The sequence below is a fragment of the Filicampus tigris genome, chromosome 9 (assembly GCF_054856515.1).
Source record: "Filicampus tigris isolate MCC_2025a chromosome 9, RoL_Ftig_1.0, whole genome shotgun sequence".
Taxonomy (NCBI): domain Eukaryota; kingdom Metazoa; phylum Chordata; class Actinopteri; order Syngnathiformes; family Syngnathidae; genus Filicampus; species Filicampus tigris.
This window is the reverse complement of record NC_141225.1, coordinates 610,001-635,352: the sequence shown is the minus strand read 5'-3', so window position 1 is coordinate 635,352 and position 25,352 is coordinate 610,001. Positions and strand designations below refer to the sequence as shown.

General features: G+C 41.5%; 1 protein-coding gene and 1 long non-coding RNA gene across 12 annotated transcripts in view; one reads left to right on the top strand and one right to left on the bottom strand.

Annotated features, from left to right (window-relative positions):
* The window catches only part of acad9 (acyl-CoA dehydrogenase family, member 9), a 173,588-nt gene that overhangs the window by 66,189 nt on the left and 82,047 nt on the right, over positions 1-25,352 (bottom strand). The window lies entirely within an intron of this gene.
* The window catches only part of LOC147141603 (uncharacterized), a 26,178-nt gene continuing 2,293 nt past the window's right edge, over positions 1,468-25,352 (top strand). Inside the window, exons 1-3 of one of the 3 annotated variants that reach the window (XR_015088074.1) lie at positions 1,468-1,611; positions 4,000-4,145; positions 24,322-25,352. The exon at positions 24,322-25,352 is cut by the window's right edge and continues 2,293 nt beyond it. This is a non-coding gene — a long non-coding RNA (uncharacterized LOC147141603). The other 2 variants (XR_015088073.1, XR_015088072.1) reach the window with 2 other exon arrangements.

Here is a 25,352-nt window from a genome sequence, read left to right as displayed (position 1 = left end):
TTGAACAAGTATTTTTTTTCACATCGTGGGAACATGGATAAACAAAGTATTATGAAGCAGATGCTCATAATGCACTTAAATGTGACTAGAATATTGTAAAAATATTAGATGTTATTAAAAACAAGCCCTGTGATGTGGTGATATAAAATGTCATGTCATGTCATGTCATCTTCCAAACCGCTTATCCTATACAGGGTCGCGGGGAGTTGCTGGAGCCTATCCCAGCCGTCAACGGGCGAAGGCAGACTACACCCCGAACTGGTCGCCAGCCAGTCGCAGGGCACACACAGACACTGTCACTGAGCGGGAATCGATCCCACGCTGCCCGCACACAACTCGAGCGTGTGTACCACTACACTATCAGTGGACAATGTGATATAAAATATCTTTATATTGATGTATTATGTACTAGTTGCTCTGCATGTTTGTGTACTTGCTGTACTTATTTGCTATGATATGTTGTGATCAGGCGGCACGGTGATCGACTGGTTAGCACGTCCGCCTCACAGTTCAGAGGTCGTGGGTTCGATCCCGGCTCCGGCCTCCCTGTGTGGAGTTTGCATGTTCTCCCCGTGCCTGCGTGGGTTTCCTCCGGGTACTCCGGTTTCCTCCCACATTCCAAAAACACCCATGGTAAGTTGATTGGACTGTCTAAATTGCCCCTAGGTGTGATTGTGAGTGCGGATGTTTGTCTCTGTGTGCCCTGCGATTGGCTGGCAACCAATTCAGTGTGTCCCCCGCCTACTGCCCGAAGACAGCTGGGATAGGCTCCAGCACGCCCGCGACCCTTGTGAGGATAAGCGGTAGGGATAATGAATGAATGAATGAATGTTGTGATCATTTGCGATGTTTCATTCATTTGCTATGTTTTGATGTGTTGTTCATCTACAACATTATTGAGATTTCTTTGTATGCTTAGCTATTGCCACATGTATACTCAGTAATTGCTTCCTTGATGATATGTTTATGCCATGTACATATTTTCACAATATGTTACATGTGATAAGAGTTGTAACTATGTTAGCTTATTACTACATGTGCGGGAAAATGTAGTAATGTGATTGATAAACATATGTTTGATTTTATTATTATTTATTGTGATGTAGGAACTGGTGAAACCTTGGGATGAAAAAATAAGTATTAGTCTGGTGGAATTTTATAAAAGCAATGTTTCATTGCACATCTGTAGGAAGGTGATGGGGTGATGCTGACTCTATGCCACTAAACAGGACATGTGATTTATGGTCACACACCGATATGCTCTGTTGAACACAGGCTGGTTGGTGAGAGGAGGCTTTGCTCGGATTTCCAAATATGGAGTAAAGGTAATTCAGACAAGGGTGAACGATGAGGTAATGTCAGGAGAATCGCGTGCTTTACAGTGGAATTTCCCATGACCTCATCTCGAAGCTTCCAGAAGGATGAGCACCTATAAAAGGCCTTAGCCTTCAGCGACCATTACTCTATTCTACCGGTGTTGTCCGAGAGGCGCATGCAGAGGAATTGCGCGGATGAAGATAGATTTTGCCTTTTGATTCTCTAGTGTAAGACGCTGCAACAAAATGACTTATTTATCTTCTTTTGGACTTAACCAAATTACAGGACGATAAGGTAAGAATAGAACTCTATTGCGTTTAAGAGCGAGAGCCAATTAGAGAGCTTACTTTTCCAAATTCCAAACAGTACAGTATGCCTTAAAAAGAGTCACCTTTACATCATCCGTACATGAACCGATGTATGTATTAGCCTGAGCATACAAGATTCTACATTGCGTATAAATGTCATCATCATCCGTCATTTTGGCAGTGGCGATGTGCCCGAGATATTTAACCTTATCAGTTACAGTAAGGACTGTGTTTAACAAATGAAAAAGAGGGTAGTTCATGTGTTTGTCCTCCTTTGCCCTACATATCATAACCACACTCTTTGTTGAGTTCTATTTTATGTCATGCTGCAAACCGTAATCAGTACAGATGTTGAGCTGCTGCAGGCCAGCAGAACGCGGACTAGACACTACTAAGTCATCAGCATATAGTAAATGATTTACAATTAAATGTCTAGCCACACAACCAGTCTTACATGATTTGAACCTGGTTGAGAGTTCATCCATATTCAAGTTGAATAAAACTGGGGACATAATTCCACCCTGCCTGACTCCATAGCTTATATTAAATGGACTGGACACATTATTCCCCCACTTAATCTGCATAGTTTGTTTTCATACCAGTATATTAAAATCCGCACAATGTATTTGGGAACACCTCTCTGTATCAATTTCATAAAAAGCTTTTGGTGGTTCACCTTATCAAATGCTCTAGAATCATCTAAAAAACACATAAAAACGATGAATTATGTCTCTTGTATTTCTGGACAATCTCTTTTAATGCACATACACATGTCTGCCTAGCATAGCCTTGAACCCAAACTGATTATCAGTAGATGTAACAAATTGTGAAATCCTGTCCAGTATAATTGATTCCATGACTTTTGACACTACGCTAACAAGAGCTATAGGTCTATAGCTGTCAGAATTGCCAACCTTCCCAGTTTTATCCTTAATAACTGGGGTCAATAACACAGTTAGCATAGTGTGAGGTAAGAAACCATGAGAGAGAAAGGCTGTGAGACAAATGGAGAGCAGTGGTGCTAACTTTGCACTTGCAAACTAAGTGTTCAGCTGTAACACAATCCTGCCCACAAGCCTTATTATTAGCCCACTTAGTGACAGCTTTGAGAACTTTATTTGACATTATTACTTCTACATGGCCAACATCATTCAAGACAAAAGGCTCACGCTCAAGACCATTAAATAATCTACCATAGTGCTGACGCAATAGCTCTAAAATGTCATCAGTGCCACAGATGCCATCGATTGCACTCGGCAGATATTTTTTTTTGGCTCTCATGTGTTTTAACTCTTTCCAAATGTTATGTTTGTTGCTACACAAGAGTTTCCTGGCCAATGAATCGGCTCTCATAGCACATTCATTTTTAACTCTAAAACACAAGGCATACTTATATTGAGCATTCGTGACGCGTTTCTGTTAAAAAAACGGCCCATGTCTTGGTCTTCCTGCCAGAATCCACTCCCAAGAAGCATTTCTTGCTTTATAAAAAAAAAAAACTCTGCGACATGTGCATTTCATCCTGGCTTTCCTTACTTTTTGGCCTTTGCTTTATGTATAGGTTCACTTGATTTAAGCAGCACTTTGACAATATTTTCAGACATAGCATTTATAGCAGCCCTATGTTTAATTTTTTTGCAATATACATTCCTACACAAGACAGCCTCCTTGGGCAATGAGATTTGTTTAACCCTTGTATTGTCTTGTGGGTCAAAATTGACCCATTACCATGTTTAGCTGTAGAAAAAATACCTTAATCTTTTTCCGACTTGAAATGTGATGACTATTCCTAAATCGGCCGCATAATTAGAAAAAGTGATATCTTGTTTTTGTGTATGTTTCCATGTGGGCTGTACACCACTAGGGTACAAATATTGTCTTATGGGTCATTTTTGACCCGTGAATTATAAAAGCATATAAACACCAGAAAAAAAGTTCAAAGGGCACACCAACGCTCTCAAATACACAAATACACACACATACAAAACCCACGCACACACAGACACACAAAAACACACAAAGAAACTAGATTGATGTACGAATTGAACTTGCATTTGACCAGCACCTGCACTTTTGATCTGTAGCTAACCCATTGATTTACACAAGCTCCAAAACAAAGCAAAAAACAAAAACTACCTCCGACATAATAAAAATGAATTCAGTAAAGAGGATTTCAAGATACCCTGAATCAAAGGACCCCTAGTTGACTCCTTGCTGAGGCCATGAGTAGACTGTCCAAAAGTTCCTGGATGAGATCTTTTCAGGAGCTCAGGAGGAGCAAGAGGATGAAGATGTATATGTTGAGTTGATGTTGAAAATTGTTCAGAAAGTCATCATCATCATCATCATCTTCCAAACCGCTTATCCTATACAGGGTCGCGGGGAGTTGCTGGAGCCTATCCCAGCCGTCAACGGGCGAAGGCAGACTACACCCCGAACTGGTCGCCAGCCAGTCGCAGGGCACACACAGACACCGTCACTGAGCAGGAATCGATCCCACGCTGCCCGCACACAACTCAGGTGTGTGTACCACTACACTATCAGTGGACGCTGTTCAGAAAGTCAAGCAACATTTTGTGGTTTTGTTGTTAAGAGAGAAGTATTTTTATGATTCACTTCATAAAAAAATTGAAAAGAATAAACTGCTGACAACAAGTTCCAGATTGTTGACTTACTTCAATAGTAATTACTTCACATTTAATATAATAGCAATAATATATATTTTCTGTGTAAAAGAAAAGTGTTGACAGTTGGTTTGTGTTTAAAAAAAACTTAATAATGGTCAAAGGTGATTGTTTGTTTGTGTCACAAATACATGATAAAAATTAATTAAATTGTGTTGAGTTGATAAATAAAAGGTTGTTACATCATGCAAAATAGATTTGGGATTTACATTTCAATTAAGTTGCTTTATTTTGGGGCTTTGGTAGGAAGGGTCTTTTTTGACCCATAGGACAAGGGGAGTAAGCAGAATGTTAAGATCACACAAGGGGTAAGAAAATTATCTGTAGTCACAGAATAACTAAATATTTGTTCTCTCGAGACAGAGCTCCAATTCACAAATAATGTTCCAATTTCGTTATTACTGATTTCCACTGGGGCGGCACGGTGGTCGACTGGTTAGCACGTCCGCCTCACAGTTCAGAGGTCGTGGGTTCGATCCCGGCTCCGGCCTCCCTGTGTGGAGTTTGCATGTTCTCCCCGTGCCTGCGTGGGTTTCCTCCGGGTACTCTGGTTTCCTCCCACATTCCAAAAACATGCATGGTAAGTTGATTGGACTCTCTAAATTGCCCCTAGGTGTGGTTGTGAGTGCGGATGTTTGTCTCTGTGTGCCCTGCGATTGGCTGGCAACCAATTCAGGGTGTCCCCCGCCTACTGCCCAAAGACAGCTGGGATAGGCTCCAGCACGCCCGCGACCCTTGTGAGGATAAGCGGTATGGATAATGAATGAATGAATGAATGATTTCCACTGTAGGTAGACACTGACAATGTATTTGCATTCCAAATGGTATGTGATCTACTGCTGAAAACTCATAAAACACTTTCATGTCAATCAGTGATGCATGGGCGTCTGCTGTGGCTATGCAATGATCTAACCATGAAATGCTATGCCAAGCTTCACTAATGTATGTAAAATAGCCTGCAGGCAAGAGGGCTTTAGTTGACAGCATCAGTATATGCGCCCTCATATTATACCATCGCCAATGTCTCTGCAAGACTTTCCAGCACCATAAAAGCTCTTACTTACTGTATTTAATCCTTCCATATCCTGCTTGGTCAAGAATGTCTCTTGCAAACACAATACATCGCATTGATCCAACAGGTGATCCACAACTATCCTGCAAGTTATAGCATCTGCACAGCGGAGGCCACGGCAGTTAAAAGAGACAGCTTTTGAGTTCCATGTATAATAGTTTAAAAAGCCTCCACGCTACTGGCTGATGGAGCCCCACTTATCTGCACATTCATGCTCCGTATGAGCCAGGAGCCACTCCACTGCGTGGCTCAAGAAAACGCTGCACATGAGTGACCACTGGACAAATCTTTGGGTTATACATTTCTGCCATATCCTTGCACTCAGCTGTAACTTTAAACGAGGCGAATCTACCATTAGCAGAGGATATCTCGTAACATTTAACCTCCCGGCCAAGTTGGGATTGAATATATTCACTTCGCGTCTGTGCTTCCAAATCTGTCGAGAATTTAGATGCAAAAGCACTCCCCAACTTTGTTGGTACCGTTTTTATGTGGTTTGCTAATCCCGTGCCCACGATAGCCAAGCGCTTTTTCATCTTTCTCACACCAGGTGCAGCGGGGCGTGCTCCCAATTTTACCACTGCCGGCCGTTGCCTCACCCTTTTTACGATGGTCGCCCACTTCGGCGATTCAGGGTGGTCAAAACTTTCTCCATTATTTTCCACTCTGTCGCTCGCGAGGGCACCATCTTCTTCTCTCGCGCCGCGACAAGCAACAGCGCCATAAATATTTATTGACTTAAAGAAAGCCTTTGACACAATGGATCATAACATACTCTTGCAAAAAATATATAAATATGGGATCAGAGGAACAGCGTTTAGCTGGTTAGACTCCTACTTAACGCATAGAAAACAGTATGTCCAGTGGGGTCAGTACAGATCCATGTGTGGTAGTATTGTGTGCGGAGTCCCTCAGGGATCTGTAATGGGCCCAAAGCTCTTCCTTTTATATATCAATGACCTATACTTGGTGTCTAAAAAACTGAAGTTTGTACTGTTTGCGGATGACACTACAATTTTGTGCTCAGGTGAAAATCCTGAAAAATTTATGATTGAGATTACAAATGAAACAAACAAGCTACAAAATTGGTTTGCAAGAAATAAACTGTCACTAAATTTACAAAAGACTAAGATCATGTTCTTTGGAAAATGTGATGTAAACTTACAAACACATTTTATGATCGATAACATAGAAATTGAAATAGTTTATGAGCACACATTCTTGGGTGTAACTCTTGATCATAAAATTTCTTGGAAACCACACATTAGAAAGACCAAAACGAAAACATCAAAGATCGTGGCCTTAATGAATAAATCCAAATATTATCTTGATAAGAAAGCTTTATATATATTTTATTGTACACTGATTTTACCCCACAACCAATTGTGTAGAGGCCTGGGGAAATTCATACAAGTGTAACACTGAACCATTATATGCAATTTAAAAAAAAGCAATACAAATTATTAGCTACGCAGGTTATTGGGAACATACAAATTCTCTTTTTCTAAAGCTAAATATTCTAAAATTTAAGGACCTTGTTAAATTCAAAACAAATCAGTTGATGTTCAAAATTCATAAAAATTTGCTTCCAGTAAATATCCCAAAAATGTTCAGCAGAAGAGAAGGAATCTACAATCTGAGGGAAAAAAATCAATTTTTAAAAAATGTATTCCCGAACCACTCTCAAAAGTATGTGTGTTACACCATATGGTGTTAAATTTTTGGAATTGTCTTGGTGAAGAAATCAAAGCCGCCAGAAACTTGGTGCAATTTAAAAAGCTTTATAAAAATCACCTTCTGCGTAAATATGCAGAAGAAAAGCAATAAAATAAAAAAGAATACAAACTGCAGCTTGTAGCCAACCTGTTTTTACACTTTACTTTACTCCATCATCAATATAATTTATATGACCATGAATGGAAAAAAGAATGTCGCAATCAGTTTTTTAATTTTGTTTTTTTGTATTTTGTGATATCATTGATAATTATACAACCTGTTTTTGCAGTTGCCTTCTGTTACATCATTAATTAATAAATTGTATTATTTTTTTTCAATTATTATTGTAAACCATTGTATATGCAACACAGCATTAGTATTTTATTGGGTGAATGAGTGGTAGGATATTTCTAAGTTCTTTGAACTCCAACCTTCTCCTTTGATAATCAATCGAATTTTTATTTTGAAATGTGAATTTTGTTTTAAACATGATGCTCAAATAAAGAAAAAAATATATAAAGTGGTCAGTCATTATGAGCGCGTGGCGAAGGAAGACGGGTTGACCTCGTAATACTACGGCAGTTAGTAACCTAGACGAGTCTATCTCGATGCTGGCTTAAGAGAGCTTTCGTCCCCCCATGAGGGAGGGGAAAGGGAAAGTTCAAACCCGCTAGATGAAGAAAGTGGCAAGGACTGGAACTGGTTTTAGTCCTCTGGCAAGTGGAATCTGACAGTGGCTTGGGAAAGTAATTAAGTGTCTGATTGAAGTGCATGGTATTTGTCTCAAAAACATGCATCATGTCTTCTTAGTAAGTCAAAGTTTTTGGCCACTTTCATATGTGGTCCTAGATTGGATACCTATGGGATTTTTTTTTTTTGCAATGCAGTTTGAAAACCCCATGTCGCATATATCCGACATTGACGTTATCCTCAGGCCAAAATGCGTTCCAAGTGGGCGGAGGTAAAGTTCTGGGAGCGGGGAGATCAAATCTGCAAAGTTGTTTTGAGTAACAGTACTGACTTTATATTTATATTATATTTAATTTAATCTCACTTGAAACTTGAAGCATAAAGTTGACATGTAACAGTTATGGTGACAGTAGCAATTCAGCCACGGCTCTGATTGGCTCGTTTTTCACGCGCAGTTATGACATGACATTCTCTTTAATGGCGCCCCCATGAAATGAGCGCAAATACTGCATTTCTACCTCTGACCGAATCGCTCCACTGTTGAAATGGCCCGACCTGTTGTACCACATTTACTTCCGTAAACCCAACGTCATGTGTGATGCCGTCTCTTCTTCTGCGCATGTGGGTCACTTTCGGGACACGCACACAGACGCACATGGACACACACACACATCAAAGAGACAGAGGTCACTTTTATAATGTAATATGAACGTTTTACGCACACAAAAAATGATTTTTCTTAAAAAGACATCAGTTTACGGTCCTTTGTAAAGATGAAAGTGACTACTCAGCCCTGATTTTACAGACGCTGCATTGTGCAAAAGGTTCAGGAGCAGAAGTACCATTAACCAAGTAAAATAAATATTCAGGCAGTTATTTTGCAAATATTCATTTTCATTGTTCAGTGGAATAGTACGCTTTTTTTCCCCACTATTTTTAAATTCAGGCATTTTTGCTTGCTAGATGGATAATTTAAGTTCAGCTTTTTAATTCATTTGAAAGAGACCTTTAACTCGGCGCTTTTTTCGTGAGGATCATCAAAAAGTGTTTGCGGTTTTCTTTTCCGTGGAAAGCGGGTCGAAATGGCTCTTAGAGTGTAAAAGGTTGCCGATCCCTGGTTCAGATGAAAGATCCACAATTTGGAGACTGTCACGTGTGGATCGGGATTTGGACCCATACGCAGAAATGACACAGAAGATGAAGAGTAAAAAGTTTTTATCGACAAAAATACAAAGTAACAACAGAGATCAGTACTCAGAAAAAGTTTAACATACTCAACGTGTCACTGTGTAACGCAAGCTTTTAAACTATAAGACTTCAGGGGTATATGACATCATAAAGGACAATCATAAAGGACCATAGCAACTGCATAGCAACTAGGGTTGGGCACCGAGGACCGTGAATCGAGTGGAACCGGGATCCATCATTCCGGTTCTCCCGGAACCGTTCCGATTTTAGAATGTCGGTAATAAGTTTCGATTCCTAGTTAGTCGCACGGAAGAGCTACGAACGAAGTACAACCGATTAAAAAAAAAAAAAAAGGGAAAAAAAAGGGCTCCTGCCGCCGACTCTGGGCGTGCGCCCGGTGCTTCCCACGATTCTCCACAGCGGCCCCGTCCACTGGGACACTGCGGTGGCAGCAGTCGCCCTTCGCGGGATCGGGGGATCCTGCCCGGGCCGGACCGGTAGTCATAGAAATGACGCGATGCTTATGACCCAAGAGTCAGAATCGGCAAAAATACGTCTAATGGCAACATGGAGCCAACAAGTTCAACACACCAATGCACATATCCAGCTAATATTTAGCTTATAGCATACACAGCTGCAGCATATACGTAAATACTGTACATACATGATACATCATATGGTTACATAGACTGCTTAGATTAGAGAGACTTTACCTGCTCGCCCTTAAAATGCATTTGTGCAATTGTGTTTGTCATATATATTTTCTTTCTAAAGTAAGACAAGGTTAGCCTTGATTGGCTAACCTTGTCTTGCTTTAGAAGGAAAATATATATGTGTTCAGTAGCATGCTTTCAGTAACAGTTGCATTATTGTATTGTAGGGATAGATGATATGCTTTTTTCAAGGCCGATACCGATACCGATTATTAGTAGTCAAGGAGGCCAATAACCGATATTTGAAGCCGATATTTATTTGTAGAGAAAAGGGGTAAAATGGTGTCAAATTTATGAAAAATGAAAACTCCAAAACTTGACTTAGTTTAAATGCCTTTAAGTCCATGCTTATTAAACAAATTTAGTGATGTACAAGATGTCAAAGCTTTTCTAGATCTTAAAAAATAGACAACTTTGTTTTAAGTCTCACAAAAATGTGCAGGGAGCTCCCGGGCTCCGCTGCATGTCTTATAGTTCAATGAAAACAAACATCTCCTTACAGTAAATAGTGTCATGATTGGGGGACGGAGGACCCAAATGCAGGGAGGCAGGAGAAGCAAGGGGTACTAAGAAAATATTTATTAACAAAAACCAGCACAAACAAATCTTGAAAAGTCCAAAACTCAAAGTAGCAAAGAAACACTGAGAAACAAAACAACATACCAGGAGAAACAAAAAAAAACATGACAAAGACAATGATCTGACAAGGACAGAACAAAAACTAGCAACTTAAATACAAGTATAGTGACGAGACAATGAGAAACATCTGGACGAGTCACACAAGGTAGGACACAATAATAATGACGAGACAGACAGAAATACTGAGAAAAAACTAAAGGTGCCCAAACATAACAAATGGTTTTCTAAAAATCCACTATAACTGAAATGTTTATCTTTCACACATCTTTGTTTTAAAGTTCAAAAACATAAAAGTGAATCCTTTACGCAGCTACCAGCCAGAAAAATAAGCATGTTTCCAAGGCCGGACTTTCACATGCAGTACTTCGCTGTCAATTTTTGTCACCATGTACAGCACTTGGAGTGGTGGTTGTTTTAAAATGCTCTATAAATAAAGTTGAGTTTAGCTTTTCATTACGTGGCTTACACACAGACACGCACACACTGGCACTCACTTGCGTCTTACTTTTATCACCATTTCCCGATATTATCAGCAACTTCTCTCAGGAGCCATGTCATTCACAAAGCAAATTAACTGTTGTGACATTGGGGGAGTGGTTAGCTTGAGCCGCAAAGCAGCTTACTGTGGCGAGCAGAACTGCCCCTTGTGTTTATATGACATAGAAGGGCTCAAAATAATGTGATAAGTGAGTTATAGTAGACTGACATTTACTAAAATTCTGGCAAAGTCTATTGTATTACCTTGAACTACTAACTCACCGACTCCCATCGTGTATGTGCCTAGCACATCCAGGAGACAAAGAGAGAGCGAGCAGGGAGCAAGCACGCAGTTTTACGCTGATTGGCTGTCACGCACTGCACAAGGAACCAATCAGATGGTGCTTTGGGTGGGCCAATCTGCCTGGTATGGAGGCAGGCCCAGTCATGCAGCAAATAAACAGAGAGAGAGAAGGACCCTGCAGCAAGCACGAATAAAGCAGTTTTTAATTTATTGGCCGTGAAATGAAAAAAAAAGCTGATGCCGATAATCGGCAAAATGCTAAATATTGGCCCCGATTATCGGCCGGGCTGATTATCGATTATCTATCCCTATTGTATTGTCTCGAACTTCTCAAAAATAACGCTCTTGTGAAAAATAATACTAAATAATAATGCAAAAAAAAGGAGTTGAAATAAATATACTGGTTAAAAACAGCTCTTTGAGTAATCCGTGGTTAAGTTCACAAATAGTAAAAAGTTCATGAAATTGAAGAACATAGAAGTTCATGTGATTTGTAGAGGTTGCTTCGCTGGAGGAGAATCCAAGTGCAGCCACAGAGGTTGCGCCGCCGGAGCAGAGTCAGAGGGCAGCCGAAGGCCTTGCGCCGCCGTAGCATGATCGGAAGGAGGCCGCAGAGCTTGCACTGCCGTCGCAGAATCCAATGGCAGCCGAAGGCCTTGCGCTGCCGTAGCAGGATCGGAAGGAGGCACCGGGACGGGGGCCTGCATTAGCTGAGTCGCCGGGAAGGGGGGAGTGTATTGGCTTGGATACAGGTTCGTAATGACGTGACTTGGAAAAGGCTGAATTATGGGGGAAACCAGAATCTCTACTCGGGCGCCTACGTTGCCCAACCCGCGGGGGCCCTGTGTAAATAGCCAACCAAAGAAGGGTCTGAAGGGAATACAAGGGTTCACCGGTGGACACTAAGGGTACAGGTTCGGAATGACGCGACTTGGAGAAAGCGGACGGGAAGAACCAGAACCTTTACCTGGGCGCCTAAGTTGGCGGCCCTCCGGTGGTCCCTTGTAAATGGCTAACCGGACGCCCAAGCCAGGGTCTGATGGGAAGGGTTCTGGAGTGGACACTAAGGGATCATCATCAGAAAAACGTGACAAAAACTGACTAGGGTTTGAAAAACCAGGAAGCCCAAAATCAATGTCAGAATCAGAAAGGAGATTAACCAAATCATGGCCATCTTCACAGTCAGTCAAAAATCTGAGTCTAAAAACAAAACATCGGGTGTTAAACTAGAAGAGGAAAGTGCAAAACTAGGACAAGTGGATGGCAAAGATGAGAGAGACGTGGAAGAAAAGACCGAACTATACGAAAGGTATGGGTGTGGTCAGCAGGCCGAAGAGGGGCAGACTGGCACTTGCGACGGCCTGAGCGACCCATCTTGGAGGAGCGACACGAGAGGTTCCCAGTGAAAAGGCAAAGCAGCAGCCGGTGAGACAATCACTCCCTGATTGGATGTGGAGGGATGGTTAGGAGCAGGTGGTGACGTCTCCGGCTTGAGGGATTGTGTCTGAGTCGGATGGGTCCACGACTGGTCAGTACGTTCTGTCACGTGAGGATCGGGATTTGGACCCACACGCAAACATGACACGGAAGATGAAGAGTAAAAAGTCAATCAACAAAAATACAAAGTAAGAACGAGATCAGGACTGGAAGAGAGTTTGCATCCTCACTCAAAAAAGTTTTGACGTACACAATGTGTCACTGAGTAACTCAAGCTTTTAAACCAGGGGTGTCAAAGTCAAATGGACGGAGGGCCAAATAATAAATTTTGCGACAAGCCGAGGGCCGGACTGATAGAATGTTCATTGAAATTCTTTAAAATGTCCAGATTGGATGGAGTCCTTCGCGCCTGCTGATGATGTCACGCTTTATATTTCTGTAATTTATTTCTTTTTCTTTTCTTTTGTCACTCCCCTGGCTGTTGTGTTTTTATCTTCGGAGTTACTAAATAAAAATAAAATAAACTACATTACTGCTACTTTTGCGAGACAGCTCGTACATCACTTCCGTTTGCGTTTCTCCTGCCAAACTGGAAACAATTTTCTGGTTGACTCGGACTGCAAGATTGTAGGAACTGTACATAATGTGAGTAAAACTGAGAGGATCATATGATTGGTCTGATGTCTCCAGCTGACTCTATTTTAGAGTGACAAGGTATGAATGTGGGTGCTCCTGTCAGAAAAACAGGCCCGTATTCCACTTGACACGTCTATCTATTGTGGTCTGCAACAATACAGATAAAGAATAACCTAGCAACATCATCCAATGCATATCCATTAGTTAACAATAAGCCTAAATATTACAATTCACTGTATTAAGAAATCAAACAGCCAAACAATACATACAATAAACATTTCATCACTAGAATAGTAAGCCTACTAGCCGAAATAACTAACTAGTGTTCATCAACTTGACATCACTCACGAGAACATATCTAGGCTATTATGTTCAGCAGTTACCAGACACGAACTTAAATTAAATTATTAAACTCACCTTTTAACATTTACACACAACAACAAACGTGGTGAAACACGGGACATCTGCAACTACCGAGTTTGCTGGCACGAACAAACTACTAGCTAGCTGTGTCGAAGGAGGAGAATGAAAAGAAACCACGTCTCCCACTATCAACACTCGGTGCTCGAGGAGCGTTCAATGCCTGCTCACAGTGTGGGACATCTCAGCACTGCATCGAAACTCAATGAATTTATCAAACGCCAACAATTACTAATAATAAAACAACATGAGATTTCTCATATTAAGTATTTCTTAATAAAGCGTGTTTTGCTCCGAATAACCTTTCACCATAATCTGATTCTGAAAGCCACGAAAAGTGACGTGAAGTCTTCAGGCGGCACGTAGACAACCGAAGGACGATCGTCGTAAAAGTAGCGGTAATGTTCGTTATAACAACAGCCAGGGGGTGGCAAACATAGAGGCAAAGAAATATGTTACAGAAATAGTGTAACGAATTGGGTTATCTGTGTTGTGGTCGAATTTGTGTCTTGCCAAGTTGTTTTGTTTCCGAAGTTAATGAATGCATCGTGCGGCTGGACGGGAGGGCATGCGAGCGAGAGGAGCGGAGGACGAACAGGAGAGCCGTTGCTCTTTTTTGACTGAACGGTTGTCGTACTGCACTTGCGTCAGCTGCGGCCCACAGTAGCCGGTTGGAACTAATAAAATGTGATAAACTACATTGTGTTCTTGGAAGACGCTACAATATATTTTAAAACGTGACGTCATACGCAGGCGCGAAGGACCCGATCACATCTGCTACCCACATCGGCTTTCTGACTGCGGGCCGGATCTAATAATAAAGCAATATCATCCCAGGGGCCGCAGAAAACCTTCTCGCGGGCCGGATGTGGCCCGCGGGCCTTGACTTTGAAACGTGTTTTAAACTGTAAGATTCAGGCCTATATGACGTCATAAAGGACAAAGCATAAAAGGACTATAGCAACTGCACAACTGATACATAACAATATAATACAATACAATTTTATTTATATACCGCATTTCATAACAGCTAGAGCTGTAACAAAGCACTTTACAAACAATACAGATCTTGCAAGGATCTGGAAAATAGAACAAAAACAATAAAAGGCTGTGATACATGTATTAATAAATATAGACGTAAATAAAATATAAATATAAATAAAATATAAATAATGAAGCCAATAAATTGACATAAAACACTATATACAATTGACACCGGAAAAGAGCTGAAAATGTCAGGTCTCATCAAAAGCCAGAGAAAATAAATGTGTCTTCAACTGGGTTTTAAAAATGGACAGAGACGGGGCTTGCCTAACAACCAATGGGAGGTCATTCCAGAGGGAAGGACCATCAGTTGAAAAGGCTCGATCCGCTCGGAGGCTCCTCTTGGTCCTCGGCACCTCGAGCAGCGCCTGGTCCGCAGACCTGAGGCTGCGGGAAGGTGCGTAGGAGTGGACGAGCTCAGAGAGGTCGGGGCCAGGCCATTTAATGACTTATAGACAAATAAGAGAATCTTAAATTGAACCCTAAAATGCATTGGGAGCCAGTGAAGGGAGGCCAGAATTGGTGTTATGTGCTCCAGCCTCCGAGCTCCAGTTAGTAGGCGGGCAGCAGAATTTTGGTCAACTGGAGACGTTTGAGGGGAGGATTGGCTGACTCCAAAATAAAGTGCATTACAGTAATCTAGCCGAGATGTAACAAAGGCATGGATGACTGTTTCTAAGTGCTGATGGGAAATGAGGGGCTTTACCTTAGCCAGCTGTCTAAGGTGAAAGAAGCTCTACTTTACAACAGTGCTGATTTGCTGGTCCAATTTAAGATCACTGTCCATTTTAAAACCCAAATTTGAGACTGTTGGCTTTAGATATCAAGCCAAGCGGCAAAGGACAACAGGGTGGGATGGAGACGAGCTGCTGGGACCGAACACCATAACTTATTTTTGTTTTCGTTTAAATTTAGGAAATTTAGTGACATCCAATCTTTGATGTCCTCTAGGCTGGACAAAAGTGGTCTTAAGGAGGAAGCCTCTTTTTTACTTAGCGGGATATAGATTTGACAGTCATCCGCATAGCAGTGGAAGGAAATGCTGTGTTTTCTAAGGATGGAACCCAGGGGCAGCAAATACAGTGAGAACAGCAATGGCCCCAAAATAGAACCCTGTGGAACACCATACGATAGAGGGGCAGAGCAGGACTCAGAGGAACCTAGGCTAACAGAAAAAATCCTACCACCCAAATACGATCTAAACCACTCTAGAGCACATCCACTAATGCCCACTTGGTGTTGCAAGCGAGTCAAAAGAATATTGTGGTCTACCGTATCAAAAGCTGCAGTCAAATCCAACAAAACGAGACATATGTGGTCTCCAGTGTCATTTGCCAGGAGGATGTCATTGAAAACTACGCGGGGCTGACTCTGTGCTATGCATCTTCTTGAAGCCTGACTGGTAAACTTCCATGACATTGTGTTTATCAAAGTATGATGTTAGCTGTGAGTGCACCACTTTTCCCAGAATTTTAGACATAAAAGACAGCTTGGAAATGGGTCCAAAATTTGATAGCACAGCTTGATCAAGGCCAGTTTTTTCAGCAGGGGTTGCACTACAGCATGCTTAAACTGTTGGGGGACCACACCAGAAGACAGGCTGCTGTTGATAATTCCCAAAACCGATTTACCAATTGTCGGGACAATCTCCTTAAAGAAGTATGGAGGAATGGAGTCATAAGGGGAGCCCGATGGTTTCATATGACAAACCACTTCCTCCAAAAATGTCAAAGACATCCAGTCATAATAGAGACCATAGAATAAAATCGCGGCACGGTGCTCAATTGGTTAGCACTTCCGCCTCACAGTACAGAGGTTCTGGGTTCAAATCCGTCTGCGGCCTTCCTGTGTAGAGTTTGCATGTTCTCCCAGTGCCTGAGTGGGTTTTATCTGGGTACTCTGGTTTTCTCCCACATTCCAAAATCATGCATTGTAGGTTAACTGGACACTCTGAATTGCCCTTAGGTGTGATTGTGAGTGCAAATGTTTGTTTGTCTCTGTGTGCCCTGCGATTGGCTGGCAAACGGTTCAGGGTTTCCCCTGCCTATTGCCCGAAGACAGCTGGAATAGGCTCCAGCACACCTCCGCACCGCACAACCGCATGCGACCCTTGTGAGGATAAGCGTATTGGATAATGGATGGATGGATGTTCACAATGGCTATTCTTGCAAGGATCTGGAAAATAATTTTCAAACTGGAATCGGGTTTGGTTGGATGCAAATCAATGGGAGATGCTTGGAAGTAGGAAGCCGAGTAATCCTGTGATTCTACAACGCAAGGTAAAGAGGACTCTTTGTGTCTATCTTGACTGCAAGAAGCGCAGCGAAGATATAAAGTTACGACGAACGACGCTAAGGCTAGCGCAAGCTAACAAGCAAATCCAAGCCGACGTGATTGAAAACGAAAGAGACACGTAACTTTCGCTGGCCCAAGAACGCACGATAACTGTGACTCGTCCATGCAGAGCTTGGCATTGAATAAGAAACTGTTTGCATGCATTTTTATGAAGAAGTGACCATTGAAGAAAAGGTGCTTTTGAACATTGCATACAGCCATTATGAGCCACTCAACAACTGATAGGATGGATGAAGAAAAGAATAGAAGAAAGATTACAAAGATGCATTGCATTGAGAACACAAAGATTAAGATATATGTCTAACAGAATGAATGTGATGGGATCTTTGATGAAGGATGTGCAAAACGTTCAGTTGGTGCAAGATGGAATGGAAAAATACTTTATTTGTTTATTAGAGGAATTTAATAGAGAAATTTAATAGAGAAATAGTGAGCCTCTTACCAGTAGATGAACAAACATAATATGATCAAGAAAACTGGTTTGAACCCAAAATGGCACCCGTCAGAGACTTTATGAAAGCAACAAAAGCATGGATTGCAGCTGCACACTTATCATATTTGCGTGAGGATGGTCAAGAGGGTTATCAGCAGAAAAAATATGTGCAACTACAAAAGGAGCTTAAAGCTGAAAATGAGCTACAAGATGGTGTTCAACCAGATGATAGTGCATCACAGGCAAGTGTCAGCAACACTGCACACGCTCCCCTGCATGGGTCTCAAGTAAGCCACTCATCAGTATGTTCACGAGTCTCAGCGACACTTGTTAGACAAGAAGCAGAGCATGCAGCATTACTGGAAAGCGCTGCAGAATGAGAAAAAGGCAGCAACTAGAGCAAGTTGCAAAGATTTGAGTTGGAAGAAGTTGCCTTAAAGCAGCGTCAAAGCATGGAAATGGCAAGAACTAAAGATATAAAATAAGAATTTGAGATTGCGACTGCATTGGCTGAAAGTAGTGCAAAATTAAAGGTGCTCAACGAATACGAAAGGTCAGAAGACGGTGCAAGTAGTCAAGCGCGAGGTGAAACAAGTAATTCACGCTCTGCCACCTCAACTAGACAATGTGAACCCTTCCACACAGCCGCAGCTGCCGCGCATCCAAGCACCACAAATACCTGACTTTACCTCTCGGTCCAACATCTGTAGTAATGACAACATTTCCGGTCATGCAAAAACAGAATGTAATCACAGAGTTCTTGGTAAAGCAGCAAAGGCAATCTCATTTACCAACTAAGGACATCCCCATTGTTAAGTGGTGATGTATTATAATACAAGTCCTTCATTTGAGCATTTGAACATTCAATAGAGTAGAAGACAGATGACGATCAAGAGAAATTGTACTTCTTGGAGCAAATTACGAGTAGCGAACCTCAAGGGCTGGTCCGCAGCTGCGTCCATATGCGTCCTAGCCGTGGGTACAGAGAAGCAAAGCAACTGCTTCACAAGCACTATGGAGATCAATTAAGAATTGCCAGTGTTTACATTGAAAGGGCACTAAACTGGCCGCAGATCAAGTTTGAAGACGGAAAAGCATTAAATGCCTATGCAAGATTTGTGGTCAGATGTCGCAACACAATGGAGGATATAGAGTCACTGGAGGAAATGGACAACCCCACTAACTTGCGGACTGTGCTGTCTAAATTGCCCTACAAACTGAAAGAACGTTGGCGCGCTGAAGTGTACAATATCATGGAGAGGCAAGGTAGTAGAGCAAGGTTTGCTGACTTGGTGAGCAACAAAGAGCATCAAGCAAAAATAGCAACAGACCCTCTTTTTGGTGACATTCCAGATAGCCGCTTGAATGCCTTTGGACAAAAAGACAAAGAAAGGCCCCCAGCCAAGAAAGAAAAACGTGCAAGCTTTGCAACAAATGTTTCCACAGAAAAGACCAAAAGAAAGAATGAGAAGTTAACCAACCCAGATAAAAAAAGCAAGTGCCTTTGAGAAGGCATGTATGTACTGTCAGCAAGCTCACACTCTAGCCGCATGTAACAAAATCAAGAATCAGCCATACAGGTGGAGTTTTTGAAGTCGAAGGGCTTGTGCTTCGGGTGCTTGGTTATGGGTCATATCGCTAAGTCCTGCAAGAAAAGAACAGAGTGTAAGGAGTGTACATTACAACATCCAGACATCCTACACAAAGTTAAAGAAGAAGATTTAACCTCCCAGGAAAAGGACAATGATCCTCAAGAAGAAGTAAGCCCTCAACCTGCAGTTGCACGGGAGGTTGCTTGCTTCATTGGGGCCGGGGAAAGTGTCTGTGTGCTGTCAATAGTACCGGTGAAAATCAAGTCAAGAAACAGCGACAAGCACGTTAAAACGTATGCTTTTATCTATCCGGAATGCACAGCAACGTTCATTACAGAAGACCTGCGCAAGAAACTGAATGTTAAAGGGAAACCAACCCAAATACTCCTGAGCACAATGAGTCAAGATGAATTGGAAGGACGGAAGTGCACAATTATGTGATATTGGACTTATGTGGCCTGGAAGAAAACAAGTTCATGAGCTACCCAAGGCGTACACCCACAGTAGCATACCAGTGCATCATGAGAACATCCCCAAACAATCAGAAATATGGAAGTGACCCAATCTGCATGAAGTACGCCTGCCAGAGATAAAAGCAGACGTTGTCTTACTTATCGGAGCAAATTGTTCAAAAGCAATTGAGACGAAAGGGAGGCCCTTATACAATACAATGCAATGTTATTTATATAGCACATTTCATAACAGCTAGAGCTGTGACAAAGCACTTTACAAACAGTAGACAATAAATAAAGCAAATAATAGGCCATAATACACAAGTATTAATAAATATAGGTATAAATAACATGCGGTAAAGACTACTATAGGCTGGGTCGTGAATGGTCCTCTAAGAAAGGAACCACGTGGCAATGACAACAAACTGCATTACTGCTCAGTGAATAGGATCACAGTGATGGAAATTGAGAAACTACTGGTACAACAGTATAACACTGTTTTCCAGAGCGTAACTACGATGACAAGGAAGAAATGTCTCAAAAAGACAAGGACTTCATGCAGTCTGTGAAGAAAACAGCTACCTTCGTGAATGGACACTACGGCATTGAATAAGAAACCGTTTGCATTCACTAAAGAATGCCAAACTGCCAATGCCGAACAACCGATGTATGGTAGAACAGCGCATGGTTAGTTTGTACAGGAAGCTCAAAAGGGACACTATATTCTATGAGGGGTACAAGGCCTTCAGGGATTCCATCATTCAAAAGGGATATGCCATTTGAGTCCCAACTGATCAGCTGAATAGAGATGACATACATATATGGTATGTCATACATACCACATCACGGGGTGTATCATCCTAAGAAAAATACACGTGATTTTTGATTGCGCCGCATCATTTCAAGACCAGTAAATATTATAATCTGAATATTAGACTGCTACAAGGCCCTGACTTGACCAATATGCTAATTGGCGTCCTTTTAAGATTTCGTGAGGAGTCAGTTGCGATGATGGCTGACATTGAATCAATGTTTTATCAGGTGAAGGTACCTGAACACGACGCAGACCTCCAGCGCTTTCTTTGGTGGTCTGACAGCAAGTTGAACGAGTCTTTGGAAGAGTTCAGAATGACGGTACACCTCTTTGGTTCCACCTCATCACCAAGCATTGCGTCGTATGCAATGAAAAGGACTGCAGAGGATAACCAAATCATTGCGCTCCAGAAGCTTTCCGAACAGTCCTATACAATTTGTATATGAAGACTGCTTGAAAATAGTTGCTACAGAAGTCGAAACAGTGACATTGATTAAAGACCTTTGCATCATGTTTGCTAAAGTAGGATTTATTTTGACTAAATGGACAAGTTATAACAGAAAGATGCTTAAGTCAGTACCTGAAGAACACAGAGCTCAAATGAAGAACTTGGACCTCAGCTATGAAGCCCTACCGGTGGAGAGAGCACTCAGTATACAGTGGGATACAGAAACGGATACTTTCGTCTACAGTATCAAATTGCCTGACAAACCAATGACAAGAAGAATAATCTTGGCAGTTGTTAATTCAATCTACGATCCCCTTGGTTTGCTGGCCCCAGTCATTTTGCCTGCCAAACTCCTGCTGAAAGATCTGTGTAAAGAGAAACATGGATGGGATGAAACGATCAATGAAAAAAATTAAGAGGTTTGGAAGACATCGAAGGAAGATGTTACCTCTCCACCTTCCAAGTGAACAGGTGCGTAAAACCTGCAAATTTTGGACACAAGGTTTCAGGACAATTGCACCACTTTTCGGATGCCTCAGAGTATGCCTATGGCACCGCATCATATCTGTTGCTGGAGAACAAAAAAGGACAGAAGTGTTGTTCACTTGTGATAGAAAAGTCGAGAGTGGCCTTACTCAAACAAGTCACTATCCCCAGACTTGAGTTAACAGCAGCAGTGGTCGCCGTGAAGAGAGACAAGATGTTGTGTCAAGAACTCCAAGTTCCGTTACAGCCGTCTGTCTTCTGGACTGATAGCACTACAGTGCTCAGATACATAGACAACGAGACTGCCCGTTTCAACACCTTTGTAGCGAACAGAATAAACGTAATCAGAAAAGCCACCAAGCCTTCCCAGTGGAAATATGTAAGAACCACATAAAACCCAGCAGATCTGTCTAGCAGAGGAATGAAGGCCAAGAACTTCACAATCAGAAACATGGATTGACGGACCAAGCTTCCTACTTAACGACAAATACGATTGGCTAGAACAGCCCATGCGAAGGAAGGAAAAGCTGCAAGACGATCCTGAGTTGAAGAATGTAGCAACAGTAAACATGATCAAAGTGGAAGATGCAGTGGAACCAATAACAAACTGATCGACTATCAATCAGAGTGGCAGGAATTAGAAAGAGCTGTGGCCTGGATTTTAAAATTAAGGAGGACTTTGCAGCAACTCAAAAATGAAAGAATAATGTCAGAGTATATTATAACCAAAATGAAAAAGGGCCTAAACAGTGTCAGGTGAAAATAGAAAATGGCATGAAGAAATATAAAACAAAAATGGCCAACAAGAAGAGGAAACTTCGCAATAGTAAATGTCGTGCTCCTCGTGAATAACACTTCACCTCGCAACTCCTGGCTGCTTGGAAGAGTGGTCGAGACCCTACTAGACTCAAGCGGAATAGTACGAAGAGTCAAGATAAGGACCGAGACCAACACACTGGAGAGACCAGTAAACAAACTGTGCTTGCTGGTAGAAGCAGCCCAAGAAGAAAAGTCTTTATAAAAAATACAAAAAAAGGAGGATTTCCGAAAGACTTTAACACTTTCATGCATAGTGGTCTATCTTTATCAAAATTTAAAAATATATTTTTAACCCTTTCACGCATTAATTATGATTTAATTTAATTAATATATTTTTTAGATGAATTAATATAGGCGAAAGCAACTTTTAAATAGCTGTCCACTGTAGTGACCACTTTGAATGAAACAGTTAAGTTACTCTGCTCATGTATAGTAGAGTTGCGTAATTTGAAGTTTAGTTTAGAACAGGGGTGCCCACACTTTTTCAACCTGAGAGCTACTTATGACATGACCGAGTCAAAATGATCTACCACCTACTAAAAATGCAAAACACATTAGTTATAAATAAATTGAGAATTATTTTTATATGTACCGTATATGCTGGTGTACCTTGCATGACTGCATTAACCTATATAGCACAATACAACAACAAAAAAAGGTTTTGTAAATAATTACCTTACTCTGATGACTTGCACTGAATGGAATCAGCCAGGGACGCATAGTCAAGACAGTAGCTGCTGATAGCCAGCCTCAAGCAGATTTGCAGCAGCAACAACAATCCGCCCATTCTCTCCATTTGGCGCGCATAAAACAAGTCAACTTTTTTGCACACTATGCTAATGCTATCAATATTGCTGTCTTGGTAAAGTTCAAGAACTTAAAAAAAAAAAAAAAAACGCAGAGTGAACAGGACGCTGTGTGGCTGTATGTGACGTAGAAGACCCGATGCTGACTGGCTGCCGTGAGGCGGAAAGGAAAAATGGTTGACTTGTTTATACGTGCCTAGTGGAGCGAATGGGTGGATTTCCGGCGCTTCACTCCGCGTCCCACCGCTTCAAATGCATCACTCGCGCCACCCCGCACGCAACGGCACCCGCCCGTGCAAACATCACATTGACTCCAATTGAAACGCACCGCCAGAAACGCTCCCAACGCAGAGGACGGATGATAGGTTGGCCGATCTACCCACGACGCCTTTGCGGTTGACCGGTCGATCGCCATCCACCCTGGTTTAGAAGTTAGTAATTGCTTAGCCCACCTGCCTAACCAATTTGGGGCCAGATAATGTAAGAGCCAATGTAATATTGGTCAATTTTTGTAGTTTGACTAAACAAACAAAAAGGCAAACAGATGACCATTTTTTTTTTGTACAACCTTTTGTTTATTAAATAGTAAAGACCAAGTCGTTTGTGTTCAAGACTCATCGTTACCCTTACCTTAAAGGTGTTTCGTTTTGCGGAACAACACCTACACCTTATCTTTGGAGGCCGTGGTATGGCGGGTTACAATATAGGTTTGAGTGTATGTATTTCTTCTGGCGTCTTCCTTGCTAAGGACAACCGACGCGGCAGGACAGTTTTTCATTGCGTCTTTATTCAGACATGAACAGCCTCAGTCTCCCATTCACCTCTCTCTCTTCTCTTCTTTGCTCATGAAATGCGCCGTACCAAACCAAGTAAAAAGGAACTAATACTTAACAGGATAAAAATAAATATATACTCACAACACAATATTGCAGCATGTTAGAAAAATAATAAATATAAAATAGTGTTAGCAAACACAGAATTAATATACACAAATTTAAATTCAATTGGCAACTAAATCATGTGTTACATTAACAATGACGAACTTCAAATTATGTCTCGACTATATAGGGTGTTTTTATTGATTTTTGTGAGTATTTATGCAACTTGGATGTATCCTATTATTCTCTCATGACAGCTATCATCACATTTTGAGCTGCAGTAAGTACTGTCACTGCCAACTGAGAATGAGAAAAAAAGTGTTTACTACAGCAGTCAGAATGAAAACAAGATTATTTATTTTATAGTTTATTTGATATATACTGATTTATGACACGCGCACCACCCTATAATAACAGGTATTATCACTGGGCCCGATGAAGTGGAGAGGCTTGATTTCCCACGCTGTCAGTTCTAGTCCAATCCGATGTAAACTGTTCCCATCTTAGAATTATGCCAAGTAAATCTTGAGTGATCAAAATGTATCGTCTGAAACCTGAACAAAGACGTTCCCTTTTCGATGTCGACATTTTAGTGGGGGAGTGGCCCCGTCAAGAACCTCTCATATGGACCTCTGGGACGGCTACCGAACTGGTTCTGCCAAGACCCTATTGTCTCGTCTCCGGAAGAGCCACCCGACTGGTCCCACCAGGAACCTCTCGTCTGGCCTACATCGATCTATTGTTGATTTTGGTCTCTATTTAGAATTTAGTTTAGTTTTCCTCGTGTTCTTCTGTATGTGTCGTCAGGTTATTGTGTCTACCTGTGCTCCCTCTAACATTTTGTGTGTTGTCCAGTTGTTCCTCATTGTCTCATCAGATAGTTTGTATCTAGTTCCGTGCTTTCTTTGCGTTTTTGTTGGTTCATCATCTTTGTCATGTCTAACTGCTGTTTGTTTGCTGTCTTAGTCCAAGTCAAGCAGGTGTTGTCCACCTGTGCTCGTTTACCTGCTTCCTCTATAAACTTTGTGTATTGTCCAGGCGTCCCTCGTTGTCTTGTCTGTTTGTTTGTATTTAGTTTGCTTTCTTTCCGTCTTTGTTGGTTCAATTGGTCTTCGTCACATCTAACTGCTGTTTGTTTGCTGTCTTAAACCAAGTCAAGCTGGCTTCCTAGTTTTTGTTCTGTTTATTTAGTGTTTGTGATTTTTTTAACCTTGTTTTGTCTTTTGTTCCTCCAGATTCTGGACACTGGTGGTGCCCCTTGAGGTGGGGGTACTGTTTTGATTGGTTGTTCCTTGATGTATCAGTTGCTATGGCCCTTTCATGTTTTGTCCTTTTTCATGTCATATAAGCCTGATGTCTTAGCTCGAGTTACTCAGTGACAGGTTAGTACATCAAACCTTCTAAAAGACTTTTACTTTTTAACTACCGTGTCATGTCTGCTTATGGGTCAAAATCCTGCTCCCACATGACAAAAAAATTCACTACAATTAAAGAATACCAGAGAAAAATTTTCCAAATTTTAGCCATATCCGAAACCTGGCTTGATAATGAAAATAATAAGCATAACATGGAAATGGAAGGATACGAGTTGCTCACAATGAATAGGATGAACAGGAGAGGTGGC